The sequence below is a fragment of the Falco punctatus genome, assembly GCF_963210335.1.
Source record: "Falco punctatus genome assembly, chromosome: 11".
Lineage (NCBI taxonomy): Eukaryota > Metazoa > Chordata > Aves > Falconiformes > Falconidae > Falco > Falco punctatus.
In genome coordinates this window covers 32,409,718-32,425,275 of record NC_137591.1, presented here as the reverse complement: position 1 = coordinate 32,425,275, position 15,558 = coordinate 32,409,718, and the positions used below count along the sequence as shown (strand labels likewise).

Genomic DNA, 15,558 nt, shown 5'->3' with positions numbered 1-15,558 from the left:
TTCAGGGACTTCCTGAGCAGAAATTTAAGCTGCAACATCACATTTAACCGCCCTCTAAAGACCTGTCTTCCCTCAATTCTGACCCATTTATTCCCCATCCTTGCTACAGCACAGAGTAATGTCAGGATTTTTTTCCTTTTTCATTTGTTTGGTATCCACTGAGAAAGACTTCCTTTTCTTCTTCCATTGCCACTGGCTCTGGATGCATGTTTAAAATTTTATCAGCTCCAGCACTGAAGGAACTTAGCAAATGAAAACATGCTTTAGTTCACTTTTCTTCTTCTTTTTTTTTTTTCCCCATTATGTTAGGGAGGAAGAAAGCGTGCTTGTCTAGCTGACAGAAACTAAGTGTTATACCTGCTGTAGCCTGCTTCCTTATCTGCTGTTTTCTATTGTTTCCAGAAACAAACCTTTCTAATGGTGAAGGTGTTAGATAAAAAGCATAGAATAAAGATGGACTAATTTAAAAGAATTTTTTTCTGTCCCTGGATGTTAAAGCCGTGACCCTGTTTGTGAACAATGGTACATGAATGAGATGTATGGATGTTCAGTATGTCACCACAGCGCAGAGAATATCCATATCTTTTCAGATAGCCTGAGGGATAAGAGCCACAGACACACTCTCTGCATGTCTAGTCCTAAAGATAACAGAAGCTATTGAATCTTCAATTTTCATATACAAAATCCCTAACACCAATCCCGAAATCGCTTTCTTCCCCTGCCATCTCCCCCTGGATGTGGATGCAGCTTGCTCTCACCTGAACGGGTTCTCCTCTCGCGGAGAGCCTCCCCTCCCCAGGTGTGGTCTGTGAGAAAACAAAACCGTCTGCTCAGAAAGAGCACAGACTGCCAGCTGGGCAGGTTTCAGTGCCTTGTTCGCTGCAAGTGGCTCGTGCCTAGTAAAACAAAGACATGAAAGCTTGAAACAAAAGAAGCCCAAATTCAGAGTGGTATTTGGGGAAGGGAGAGGGAATGGAAATTGATCCAGAGTCCTGACAGGTACTCATTTCTGTCATTACATTATCATTTAATCTATTATATTATGTATGATATATGATTATAATACACGATATATAATAACCCTATACATATTATTATATTACCATTTATAATATCTTATATTTCACTCTTTTTTTTTTATCAATACTCCATTCCGGTAGAGTCTACAGTCAACTTCAGTACTGGCCAAAGATGTGATATCACAAATGCAGGTTTTTCGGGACCACCTGTTGACCTCAAGCACTGCCCCCAGCACATGTTGCACCAGCAGTTGCTGTGTGACTTTAATCATGGTGTGTAGACTGACACTTACAGAGCTGGCCGAGGGTCTCCAGCAGAACCCAGTCTGCCCAGCCAGCACCTCTGTGGGCAGGGGACCAAACCTCTCCCTGCCACAGTCTCCCACAAAGTTCTGTAATATTCCTTTTCCCCTCTGTATTTATTAAGTTGTCGCAATATTTTCGTACAGTGAATTTTAGGCAGCTGTTATTAACCAGCTGGTTATGATTGGGATTGGTGAGTGTAACGCACCACAGTGGTGCCAACACCTACAATGACAAATGAAACTTCAGACTGCTGGCACTGACTGCTTACATACAAATTTATTTTCTGAAATGATAATACACAAATAATAGGAGCAAAATAAAACAAAGCAAAACAAATTATGGTTCTGACTGACAGTTGCTATTGTATTTCAAAATGAAAGCATATATCACTGAAGTGATTTTGCTGTGAGGGAGCATCTTTCAAAAACAGCTATTGGAAAATAACTTTCCATGTGAAATAATAATCACATATATACCTGTGACTGAACTGACAATGAAAGAGAAGGCCTTGAGATAGTCATAAACCTGAGATAGATTAATTTGTCTAGATATGATACTGTTTTCCTACACTGCCCTTGCAAGACTGAATTATGCATCAGGTGGTTACATTTCATTTATTAAATTGCTTCCCTCCCTCTGCCATCCGCGAGCAGCATAACCACAGCAGTAGTAGCACAATGGCACATGAGCTTCTCATTGCCTAAATTGCAGTAGATTTTCAGCCTGATAGAAAATACACAATGGATTTTCTTATCATGCCACTCACTAATCTAACAAAGACTTGGTTTCCCACTCATTTCTTACCGCTTTCTTTGCTTTTCTGTTACAGCTTTGCTCTATATTTGTCTAGCTTTTTGTCATGCTAAGCAATAGACAATTGCTGCATGACAAATTTTCTCAATTGCAAATAGCAAGTCAACCATAATTATTTTTTTTTGCTAAGATTATTTTCCAGAGATGCCCCCAACTCTTATAGAAATGAGAAACTCGGGCTGCCTGGTTATGTATTTTCTAGTTGTCTTGAATGACAGGGATTCTGCTGTGCTGTGCATAAAGAAGGAAAGATACCGTCAGTGTCAACGTGCATTCGTAATACCAGGTACCTTCGTGGCTGATGAGCCCTTTCAAGACACAGGGACACAAGTATATGTCATTTCCTAATGGCAGTGCATTAGGTAGTGTTTTGAGCTTACATGAAAATAATACAGTATTTGTCTTCCCCCACCTCCAAAAACCCTCTTTGTGAACCCAAAAGAGGGTATCGTTGTAGCAAAGAGTGAAAAATAGATGTTTTTTTGAAACCATGTATCATCGAGTCCCTCTTCTGCTTTGCTCTATTGTGCTGCTGCAAACACAGTCAAGGACTGTGTAGAGAGCCTAGTAACAGCTAAGTCCCCAGTACATGGCACAGACTGGGTACTGTCACACTGGGATGACAGGAGGCACATAAGGGATGGAGAATGCATAAGTGCCGGTTTACTAAAGGCTTGACTCAAAGCATACCAACATCTTCATCAGGCTTCAGGCTAGGTCCAAGTTGCACTGATGAGGCCTGAGTATAGTAATGGTAGTTGCTGATTTTCAACATGCTTCTTTGACAAAGTCTCTGAACCCCAACCTTCAACAGTGGTATTCTTCTATGTAGTAGTGCCTGTTGAACAAAGAGCATTACTCCAAATTAGATTGCATTTTTTATGAAGTAGGCTGTAGCAAATCTATGCTTTCAATTAAAGAACATTAAAAAATTGTAATTAAAAACATATTTAAAGTCCATCTTCATCCATCTGATAGAAGAGAGATCAATGCAAGGATGTTGGTCTTTCTCTTCTCACTGGATGCCTCCTCACTGGAGCAGCAATGGGGTGCAGTCAGTGCCAGGAAAACACAGAAACCCGCCAGCAGCATCTGTCTCCTGAAAGAAAGACTTCAGTGACTCCCCTGGAATTACCATAAGGACAAAATTAACCTAATGCTTTTGGCACAGAAAATATATATTATATTCTTTAGGGATAAAAATTTCCAATGAAGAAAGACTTCAATGAATGTTTGTAGGAATTTTTAGATGTTTTCACAGCAAACACAAGGAATTATAAAAGGTACCTTCTCCCACTTTAGCATTTCCAAATATGTATCTGTTCAAAAAAACCCACAATATTACATATTCAGAATGAAAATGTTCACTGTGAGTTCATCTGTGGGATGATAATACATAAAAGTGAGCATCTTATATTTTGAAGCGTGTTATTTACACCCAGGGAAGACATGGAATGTTCTGAAATTCTGGAAAAAAAAAAAAAAAAAAAAATCCCAAAGGGGGGGGGGGGGGGCTTACTTGCAAAATTTACAACAAAAGTGGCCAAAATTTTGTACCTGAAATGCAAATTCATTGCAGAAGTATGCAACATGCTTTTCCAGGCATATCAAATATGCGAAAATATGGTTGCAAATTGAAAGTAAAGCAAAACATAAACACACCATCATTTTCATTCTGCTACCATTATGAGGAGGAAAAGGCTGAGAAGACCGCATATTTATTTTCTATATTCAGTTTGTTCACCTTTTTCTTACTACGAAAGAGACACCCATTAAAATTTTACAAGATATTTAGTAGGTGATCTAAAATGATTAAAAACAGTATGAAAAAAAAAGCATTTCCAGTGCTTGTCAGCATTGGTTTTCTTATCAAATTTAATACAAAATAGCTAATGAGGACAACTCAGCCCCACTAACACTGTTCAAAATGCAAACTTGATTTTGAGAATACTCCCCTCCATATTTAATACGGTGATGATTACAAGAAAAGCTATGCTCCAATATGTTAATTTCATCTCTGTTTTTCTGCTGATCTTACTCTTCATTTGAAGATTACTGTCAACCTCTATTCCATGGGAGATCAAAGTGAGGCATCCAGTTTGTACCAGATGCCATCATACAAAATTACATTTAAGAGATCTCCAATGTAATTAAAAACTCGATATAAACCATCTCAAAGAGAAAGACATACTGTACCAATTCTCCACTCTTTAAACAACTTCTGGGAAGGTGACAAAATGTGACTTAAAACTTATGCTAAACATGCCATCTTCTTCCTTTGAAGTCCTAATTAATTATCTTACCTGAAAATCACTATAAATAGGAGGCTGCGGGTCTGCTTTTTCATGCTGATCTGTCTGGGTTCCTCATCCCCACCGATACACAGGAAGACCACAGCAAACTCTGGTAAACAATTGGACCTTGGACAAAGAATTGCAGGTATGGAATATGTCCACGGTACTGGGTTTCTTTTGGGGACATACCCTGTCGTGGAAGGCTGCCATGTGCCGTGCAAACAGCTGAAGTCACACAACAGGTCTGGCTGCCCGGTTGTGCTGGCCTGGCTCCAGAAGGGAGTCCCAGTCAGAAGCAGGGCCTTGGTCTCCCACCGCCGTGCTGGGAATGTCTGAATGCCAAAGGCCAGAGGAGAAGGGGTATAGGTGAACCAACTCACGTCATTCCCAAAAGCCAGTCCAAAACAGAACCAAGAAGAAACCAGGATGCTAGAGAGAAAAGCTCCTGTTTCAGAACCGACTCTTGTTTAATTTAGCTTGTAATATCGGGGGGGTGGGGGGGTGGGGGTGTCTATTACTTTATTGTAGTTTTTGAACAAAATCGTTGTCTGGTACCAAAACTCAGAGGTCATGCAGAGAGCAAGAGGTGGCCCAGTACCAGCCAGGCCGTACCAATCCATACAAGATGGTGCAGGCAGGCCCAGGCCTGAGAGCCCAGCTATCACCCCTGCCTTCCCTCCCCAGAACTGCTCCAGCGTTGTCTCCCTTGGGCACCCAGGAAGCCCCAGGGAGACGCAGCTAGCCCTGAGAACCCAACAGAAACACAGCGGTTTCATGGGACATGAACGGTCATCAGCATATCGCCATGTCCTCAGTAACCATCAAGAGTTAACTACCAAGGTAAGGCTGTCTCCCGCCGACTGCTTTTATTAAACAATTCACAAAGGTATGATATTGACTCAGTACCACAACAGACACTAATTGAAATGCATCCAGCTGATGATGATGCCAAGAATATGACTATAAGCAGCTTCTACTGTTTATAGACTTGAAAAAGATAAAAACATCCAGTCTGGCATGTAAAGGGGCTGCCAAATCCATCCTGGAGAGCAAGTAATATGGTATTCATTAACCCTTCTCTATTGGCTTTTTTAATAAAATGAGATACAGCTTGGTTCAACCTACAAGCAGGATTTATTTATTTTTAAATGACAAAGAAATGGAAAATACAAGGCACTTGGCAAAGTATTTCTTTGAGTACCTTGGCAGCTTGTCATTGATAATGGATTTGTTGTCTGATCTTCAGTCATTTGCAATTTAATTTACCCACAAAATCTACCACTTCTTCTTGTACATATTTCTCCACAATGTGCCTATTTACCTCCCCAAACCAGGAAGAAATACATTAGATGATTTAAAGGGTAGATCTTAATGCAATTTAAAGCCTTGCAAATTGATTTTCCTTAATGAACTTTATATCCTAACATCCTGCCGTTTTTCCTCTAGTACATTCAATTAGGCTATAATCAGTTATTAAGGGTTAGATAATGGAAACGTGACATCATCCACACAAGACAGAAATTTTTGCAAGAGATTAATTAAAATCTCATTTTCATGAAAGAATAGACCATCTGAGCTGAAAGGTGCCTATAATAATCACACACACACAAAAAAAAAAAAATAATGGAAAAAACAATATCCCGGAAAACCCAAGATAAGCAAAGGAACAACATCCAGCTTGGGTAGATGCTGAGAGGGGAGAGAACTAAAACATGATCCTCTTGGGAGTGTAAGAGAGAGAACCTCTGTACAGTCATTTAGGAAATGAATGTGCTGTATTCATCCAAACCGCAGAAGAGCAAACATTGTGAATCGAAGAATTTCAGTCCATTACCGTAAAAGAGTCAAATACATTTCTTTGTGGATAAAAAGCAAAAGCCATTCATGCTATACTTTCAGATAGACACACACACACATTAATAGCAGTAGTAGTAGTAGTAGTAGTAATACTTAAAGCAGAGAGGCTTTTGTGTTTTTGTTAATATTAACTTCTGATAGAGAGGAGCTTTGGGCTCAAAATATGTATCTAATCTTAACTGAGAACACAGCTCAGCAATTCCATTTGCCCCATATCAAAGAAGGAAAAATGTTGTTATTCTGCCAAGAAAATTGATCTATTTATCTGATGCAACATTCTCTGTCAGCATTTCTGTACAGCTCTCCCCACTCAATATCACTGCAGGATGTCTGTAGAGGATTCACATCTTCAGAGGTCAATATGTCAGGTCCAACACAGGGTTTGTTTTTCCTGCCCTCTCTTTTTTAAAAATAGGTGTATTCTAACTATTCTTAAAACAAACTGAAATATAATGGTTATATTAACAACTAAGAACTTTGTAGTAACAGTATCCATATTGCTGCAGTAATTTTGGAGATCCTCAATAATTCAGAAATAAATAAAAAAAAGGCAACTCAATAAAAATAGCCAACAGAGTGCATAATAGTTCTTAACATTCATTAATGCTTTTGAAAACAGAATCTCCAAAGCATACCAGCTTATGAGCAATTTCGGGGACATTACCTCAAAGGGATGTGCTAGATTTAAAAAACAATGTTCAAAGCCTACAAATGCTCCTTGCTCATGTAACTAATCCTCAACTGACACACCTTGTGGTTGCCTTACTGGCCTCATCTGCTGACTGTATTGGATTTTGTCTCCATTTATGTCCAGGAAAACAAGATCCAAGCCTGAGGGTCACATTGTTCCACAAAGATCTCTTTATGGGGTCTGGGATTTGAGTAGAATCTTTTTCGGGCTTTTGACTCTTTGTTGGCTCTTTTTTGTAGGATTAAAAGTAAAACCCCAGGTTTTGTTCCTCGTTTTCACTTATTAGATGGCTTTGAATCTGCTGGATAATTCTTTTTCTCAAAACAATTTACCGAAGCTATAGCTTTCGTTCGATCTAAAAAAACCTGTGCTCAACTTCACATTTTTTTCCTTGAACTTTCTAGGTGTTCTTTTTTCCCCAGACCTTCCAAGCATCCCAGTAACCATCTATAACCACAGTCTTAATTAAGAAGAAAAGTGTTTTGAATCATTAGTTTAAGTCTGTTTAGAAAAATTGTTACAAAATTGTAACTGAGGTTTTCAATGACTGTATTTCTTCCCCAGAGATAAGGCAATTAAAGTCGTTTCACATAAAATCAACCTTCTCCCCGTTGCACCAGTGTAGGTGTGCAGAAGTAAGAACAAATCAATACAAGAATCTATTCGCAGGGAAAAAGGAACAAATATATCTTTATAATTACAATATGTAACACATTCCACAGCTGCATGCCTCTTGTGAATAGTTCTTTTCTGAATGTAAATACATGCTTTATGCTGAGAATAATTTAAAAGAGGAACTGGGAACACACACAGAATGAGCCAGTGCTTTCTATATGCTTTTAAATATATGAGCCAAGTTATTTGTATTTTCTCTGCATTCCCCTGATATACTGAAGAGCAGCCTATGTTGTAATGTATGCTGCGGCAGAAATATAAAATAAGAACCAGTTAACTGGCCAAGAACCTGCAATCTCTCCTTAAATCCATGGTCTTTATAGGCCTATCAACATTACCTAACTCATTAGGTGAGACAGAATATATCATGCAGGAAAGACATCTTGATTTAAAATGAGGTTGGTCAAAGTACTGGAGACCAAGAAGATTTCTTTACTGGCTTCGTGCTTGCCCTTACACTGAAATAAACCCACGATGAATCATTGGGGATGCTTGGGGCATGGATAATACTAGAACAAGTCTGAGAAACTTGTTCACCTTTGTTCAATATTCGGTTAGATGCACAAATGTTGCTCATGTCCATCCCCTCAAAACAGAATTCTCTCAGTCCATGGGAACACCAAATTAACAAAAGTAGTCTTTTCTGTTTCTGAGTTTCCTTGCCTAGGAATTCCACCCTTAGGAGTTTGCTTATCCTCTCCTCAACAGCTCCAAAGTCACACCACCTGGAAAATGCTAGTTCCAGAGCAGTTTATGCTTGTCAGCTGGAGGGAACATGTCCTGTGGGTGGGGTATGGCTGCTGGAGGATCATAGGTGCATGAAATATTCCCAGACTAGCTCCCAGGACATTCCATTTAATCTATGCAAAGAATATAACTATGGAAAAAATATGCAAGGCATTGAACGCTTCCAGAGAAATTGCTATTCTTCATAATTATTTTTAATTTACTTTCTACTGGATGAGAACTGAGGCCCTTGTCTCCTAGTCAGCACAAACTTTGCATTTCTTGATCTGCATCTGGGGCTTACTGAAAAATGAGCATGTTGATTACGACTCCCCTCCTCCCCTGCTCAGCCCCAGCTGCTGCTCTCCTCATGCAGTTCTAAAAACTAAAATGCAGAACCATTTACTTACTTATTTTTATTATTTATTTTGCTTCTGTGGTTTCTCTGATCTCCTTTTTAAGCTCCCTGAATATTGCTGATGGGAGCAAACAGTACAATTTTGGTTAAGTGCCCAGCTGCACTCAGGCGTGTGCAGGACCATGGGACAAAGGGACAGCTGGGGCAGCACCACCACGATCTAATGATGGTAACAAAACCCAAAGCCCCAAACTTTATAGTTCTTCAATCCCACCTCTTGCTGAGAGTAATGAAGATATTAAAATCTGAAAGAGGAGGAAACTGGGGATGGGGAAGTAATGGAAAACAAATATTTTTCTGTGCTCTCGGTGACCGTAATCCTTTGCAAAGAAAGGCCATGTTTGGTGAGACCTAATTAAAGCTGAGGGTCCCAGAGATACCCCTCTCACAGCTCTCCTAAGCGGTACACCACCTGACAGGCAGACTACTCCCATATTCTCCTTTTCCCTCAACACATTGGGATCTGCCCACTCTCCATTCACAAGAAGATGGGTTTTGAGTTCCTGCTTCCTTTCACTTATGTTCTTGAGCTACAGCTGCAGCAAAACCAAGGCAGGAACCACGTTTCCACCTTTCCTGATCTATAGGTAAGTGTTCCACCATACAAGGCTGACATAGGTTGACGAAGAACAGAAATGGCTTAAAACAAACAAACAAAAATCCAGAATGAAACCTTGCTCTTCCCTTCCCTACCCCATCCTTACACATCACTTTATTCTAATAACCTTGAAACTTTGTGACAGCATCTGGACCACAAATAAACATAAACATAGCTGAATACTACTTGATGAAGAAATCTATTTTAAATAATGTCATTGCATTTTTCCATGGAAAATTTACTTCTAGGCTGCTAGTGAGAGCAACTCCCTGCTCACAGATGATTCACCTTCAGCAAGAAAATTTTACACATCAAAATAGAGCATCAGTCAAGAGGCTTTCTTGCATGGCAAAGCTCGCTAGCGTGCTTCACTCTGTAGTGGATTCAATAAAGATGGTGCTTCAATGTTGTTATTGCCGTTCCCCTCTCCAACCCCAGAACACATCAGAAGTTCATAACCTTCAATAAAAAAAAAAAAAAAAAAAAAACAACAAACTACTCCCGCATCCGAAAGTCCTACCTGGTCTCCCATTGATCAGCTTTGCACTTGTGCAGAAGCCTTCTTTTGCTTTTTCAGTGTCATTTCTCCCCTCAGAAAAAAGTTACTTTCTACAGCATTGATCTCTGGTAGATGTTTCCATTCCAGAGATCCCCCTTTTACCCGGTGTTGTTTCAAGACTCGGCAGGATGGCTGATTTTTAATCAGCCTAGCAAGTCACTTGGGTCTCTTACTGCCTAGCAGAGATTTACTTTAGGATTTTCAGTTTTGATGAAAGCACAAGTGGGAAGGAGCAAAGCTTCTGTTCCCTTTGTAATTAATCACAGGTTGAAGTGCTATATGAATTATACAGGCCTCAAGAGAGACATCACTTTTTGAATTTTCAGCAAAGCACACAACTTAAGACATACTTTGCTTTGTGTATTTGGCTAATAGAAGCATTAGTCACTGAGCTGCAGATATTTTTTTTTCCAAAGTTTGAAAATAACCTTGATAATCTGTGGAAGATGATTTTCTGACATGAGCTCTACCTTTGTAACTTTGGTTATAGGAAAATTTGTACTATCTAAGTTTATACATCATGGCAACTGGGTAACATACAATGGTAAATTCAAATATAACTGTGTTTTTCAAACCAAGCACTTGGATTTTTTTTTTTTTTTTTTTTTTTTTTTTTTGACAGGGAGGTGGGCGGGAGAGTCACTCAGCACATTAATTTGCAGAGAAGCGTATGGGTGAGGGTAGAATTACAGCCAATTGCAGCTCTTGCAAATTTATCAACAAATATCACCACAGCTTTTAACATCCTTCCCTGCTATGACTCCAGACTCATTGTTCACACCACATTAAGAGACAATTGGTTAATACATATCACTATCATAAGCAATACTTCAAAAGGTGTTAAATCTCCCCATATGTGCCAGTTTCACAGATCCTAATGAGATTGTCTTTGTTTTGCTTCTCATGAAGTACTTTCAAATTCAAAGAAAAGTTAAGGGGGCGGGGGGGGGGGGGGGGGGCATGAACTTTGAAAGTTTAATTTCGCTTAAGTAGTAATCTATTTCATTATAAGCAATAGGAAAAAAAGAAGAACGAATCCAGTCTTAGATTATTCTCTGCTACAGCAGCAAAGCCATTGCCTACAATGATGTTACGCCATGGGCAGCATTCCCCAAAATGGGATCTGCAGGGAAACAGCTACGCCAATGCCTGAAATACCTCTGGGGAAGTAAGGAATAACTGAAATTGTCAGCGAAGGTTATCTCAGAGTTAAATAAAGCAACATATAAAATGCCAGAAAGCATCATTTTTCGTAGCTGAATAAAGTAAAAACAATCTAGCCATTTTCTGTCATCTTTACACACAGCCAAACAAAACAGCCTTGGCTTTATTTCTGTAGAGCAACAGCAGCAAAACATGTCCCTTTAGGGAATTTCAGGTGCAAAACCATATTGCCAGCAGCTCTGTGGAAAGATACACCATCAACCCTCTGACTTCTTAAAAAATGTCAATCAGAATTAATGTAAAGATTCCAACCTGCCAATTTGTTCTTTAAGTATTCAAGAGTCATTTTAGAATATCTGGTTGCTGGAGAAAAAAAAAATCTGATTATGTGACTACACATTCAAAAATACAAATGAAAAACTTCTGAGAATATAAACATTTCACAAAACTGTTCAGGGAGAGAAAAATACCCTACTATGATTCATGCATTGTGCTTCTATTAACAGTGCAAAATAACCGTCCTTGTCCTGCCTTTCTCTGCCTTATCACCAACAGCTTTTTTCTTTAATTAGACTTTCTTCTTAAATTATTTTAAAACACGGAAAAGGTACAAACACTGACAACAGTGTATTGATGGAATTTCAAACAGTAAAGCATGAAATGCCAAAATATGGAAATACTTTGTCTTTCAGTCACCTTTAACAAAATGCTGCTTTTTCTGTAAATTGATTAATGCATGGTTCACAAAATGCATTCAGGAGATAATCTTAATTCAGTAATACCAGGTCAGGTCCCATGGCTTTAAGGGTGCTTAATAAGGTTAAATAAAAAGGGATGTAAACTAGCTATGGCTACATCTGAAGTCTCTGAATAGCTCCAGACATACCTAACAGAAGAACTTGGCCCCTAGTGAATCTCAATAAATCTATTTTATTTTTAAGTAAAAAACAAGAAATACTAAAAGGACATCAATCACAATTTTCTTGACAGAATGTTATGGAGTGACAATTAAAGATGTCCCATTGCATCATAGCTTAAATCATGTTACAGAGTCTGAGTATCTGCGGTTGTTACCAACATTGTTTCTTCATTGTATTAAAATTAAGATTTCTAATAAATTTTGGTTTATACTAGTAAAATTATAGAATATTTTTATTATTTTAAAATTTATCTTTGTATTTTCTGTAAACGCTGTTAGAATAAACTAAAGTTTTCTAATAAAAAGCCACGTTTGAGATTAATTTTTAAATTTATGGAGTGATTTATATTTCCAGGTTTGACCAGTTCTATTACTTCAAAAACAACAAAAAATACCCAAAACCAATTACCCCCAAAACAAACCCTAAACAAAAAACAAAAAAACAACCCACCCCACCCCCCCAAAAAAAAAAAAAAAAAAAAAAAAAGAAAGAAAGAAGATCCAGTAAGATCAGTTTTTCCAGCAGACAGCTTTGGCTTTAAAAAAGACCCCAGCATTAACAGCAGGTACAAGAGAATTAGTCACTGCCTCCAAAATGTATTTTTGCTTCTCATATTGCTGACACCAAAACCAGTTGCATGACAACAGGACCTTCAGGTCTTAGGGGTTACAAACTTCTTGCTACTCCTATCTAATTCCCTCTCTGCCCCGAGTGAGCTGGCCTGCCACGGCGGGATCTGGCACGGGGGATCAGTTACATGATTTGTCTCCTGGGCTCAGGACAGCTGTTTTAATAACCTAAGGAATTATGTTCCCCCTCCTGGGTGCACATCATAGTGACATGTTTGGATGATATTTTTCATGCAGATTTCATGATGTAAGCGTGGGGGTGAAGGGGTGTATCTCCTTCTCACTGAAACCCATCAGAAACACAGTTCTTCAGCTTCTGACGAAAAATTAAATATTGGCCAGGTAGTTCCCTTTAGGGTGGTGCGGTTATCACAGTTCTCCAATTATTTCCTTTTTGTATAAACATGTCTACCTCATTTATCTACCTATCAATACTATCTTCCTATCCTGTGATGAGCATTTTCAGGCTCCTTTCCTGCAAGACTCTTAGAGAAAAGAGATCATTTCCAGTTCACTTCCATGCGTGGCACAGAGCTGTGTGCAAGTCAAACACCTTTGTTTCTGTTTGTCTGCTTGCTCTTCTAAAGCCTGAAACCAATCTGTGGCTTTGCACAGCCCTGAAAAGACATGAGTTTTGCAAACTACCTCCCAGAGACTCCCGCAAGGGTAGAGCAGACAGCAGATGGCACGGGAGTGCTTGCTGCTGGAGCGCAAGGGTGCAAGAGCACTGGGGTCTCCAGCTCTGGGCTGCAAAACCCAAGAAAGAGACCTTGGTGCTGGCACACGGCTGCAGGCAGCTGGAATGTGGGCTGCCCAAGGTTTCAGGAACTTTTGCAGCCTGTGGTGAGCTCTGGGCTAGCTAATTAAAAAGCAAATTGATTTAGATCTTTACGATAATACATACCACCAGACTATGTCATAGACGCACCCTCAGTTTTATTTGATGTCTAAATGTCATCTACATGAATGAAAGTTACTTTATGACTAATATTTCTGGGCCACACCTAGCTAAATGATTAATGCAAGTCGTGTTGGTCATCTTGCAAATGCAGTGACTGCATTTTACTCGCTTTATTGTGGGCAATTCTATGTACTGTTATGTTTGATGAGTCTAATTTTTCCAAAAGGAATATATGAGACATTTCTGGTTGCACCCCATCCCAAGCAGATACCAGCGAACAGCAAGGCCAGAACAATGATGTCTCAGATTCAAAACTTCAGCGACAAGCCACAGCTATTTCACCTTACAGAAGTACCCCTGGACTGAATCCAGCTCCTGTTGGTACTGCTCAGCCATCTCCCAAGAGCCATATGTGAATCATCTGTTTCCCAGCGACTGGTATAAAAAGATGCTTAGAGGCTGACTGATCTTCTAGAGAGGGAACTTGGAAAACACACGTTGTCACCTGTTTTTCCAATATATCCCATCCTTTCATCTGCCTAATATGCCCAGGAAAAAGAGATGCCTTCTGCTATGGATTTCCAACACAACAGAAAACCTGGACTTTGCACTTACCAAAGTAATGCAAATAAATGAAATTCTTAAAAGTGTGGTTTATCTTTTTAAGATGTCCAGCAAGATGTAAAAAGAGCCAAATAACCCAGCAAGTTAAAGCATCACTTGCAGTAGTTTTCCACAAGCAAGTCTGTAAAATTGTCTCTAATCTTTTTTTTAGGAGCTGCTCTTTTCCACCTGCTTCCATTTTAACGTGTCCTCAATATCAGTTATTTTTACTTCAGCTCTAAGAGGCAAATAACTAGAATGAGCAATAGCTCTTCCCTTCACAAACAAAAATATGATATTGTTAGTGGAAGAAAACATAAAAAATTGCCATAGAAATAAAATCTCAGCAAGTGTTTTCATTTGTCAAATTTGCTCAGCAAGAAGGTCCTCAGTAAAGAAAATACAATCTATAAAACCAGCGTCAATTATCACAGAGTGTAGGCACTAGGCTGCATTTGTTCTTAATTTTTGCATGTCAGGAAATTATAATTATACACACTCTGTCAACAGGGAAGTGGTGAATTCATAGAAATGGCAAGAATCCCCATCTCTTGCTGGGCATTGTGGAAGTCTGCGAAATACTGCAAACCTACTTGTAAACCTCCGAGCTGAAAGACTAAGCTGAACTGATCTATGCCACTGACTCAGTAGCGATGGAACAGCTGCTGTTTTAGGAAAACATGAGGAAGCAGGATGCCTTGTTAACTGGGCATTAGTTCTTCACAAAGATGTGTCCTTCATGACCTTCCGTCCCCTAATTGGTTCGCACTCTTAAAAGCGCACTTATCTTTGCCCTGGCCTTGAGCCTTTCAGTGCAAAGGTTGTTACTGATGCTGCTCGCAGGCTGCATGCATTCCTTCCCCTAAAATGAGTGCATCAACCAGGACAGAGAAATAAGAAACAAAAGGTGAGTTTTCAGTCCCAGATATCTGTAATTAGCTGCTTAAGGCCACATTCCTGATCTCACATCTAGGAAAACTAATTAGTAGGATGGCCAAATCCGTGATTAAAAGTCATACACAGAGTATTTGGATGCAAATTGGCAGTCTAAAATACTACTACTATACTATATGGAGTCATGCTGAACAGCTGGGATTTATTTGGAGTTCTTCAGTTCCTACTGTGGTAAACCAGCAATATTTTATTTCAACAAAGAATAAATTAAATAAAAGGAAAGGAGGAAGGAATCTGACGGCAAGGATCTAACTGAAAAAAAAGAAAACAGAAAGAGATGAGGCTAAGAGTGGTAACAAGAAGGATTAGAGACTTGTTTATATAAATTCATGGAAATTTCTAGAAAACAAAAAGAAGCCCTAAACAAAAAGAAAGGGAAAAACAGTAAATATGTAGATGGAGATCTACAAAAAATGTTAGGAAAGCCCAGA

The 15,558-nt window shown here is 39.1% G+C and overlaps 1 long non-coding RNA gene across 7 annotated transcripts in view; it reads right to left on the bottom strand.

The window, feature by feature from the left end:
- Window positions 1-1,582: 1,582 nt before the first annotated feature.
- Window positions 1,583-15,558, bottom strand: part of LOC308071283 — a 107,490-nt gene continuing 93,514 nt past the window's right edge. For all 7 annotated transcript variants that reach the window (XR_013931058.1, XR_013931059.1, XR_013931060.1 and 4 more), the window contains one exon: window positions 1,583-4,558. This is a non-coding gene — a long non-coding RNA (uncharacterized lncRNA). The remainder of the gene's footprint in view (window positions 4,559-15,558) is intronic.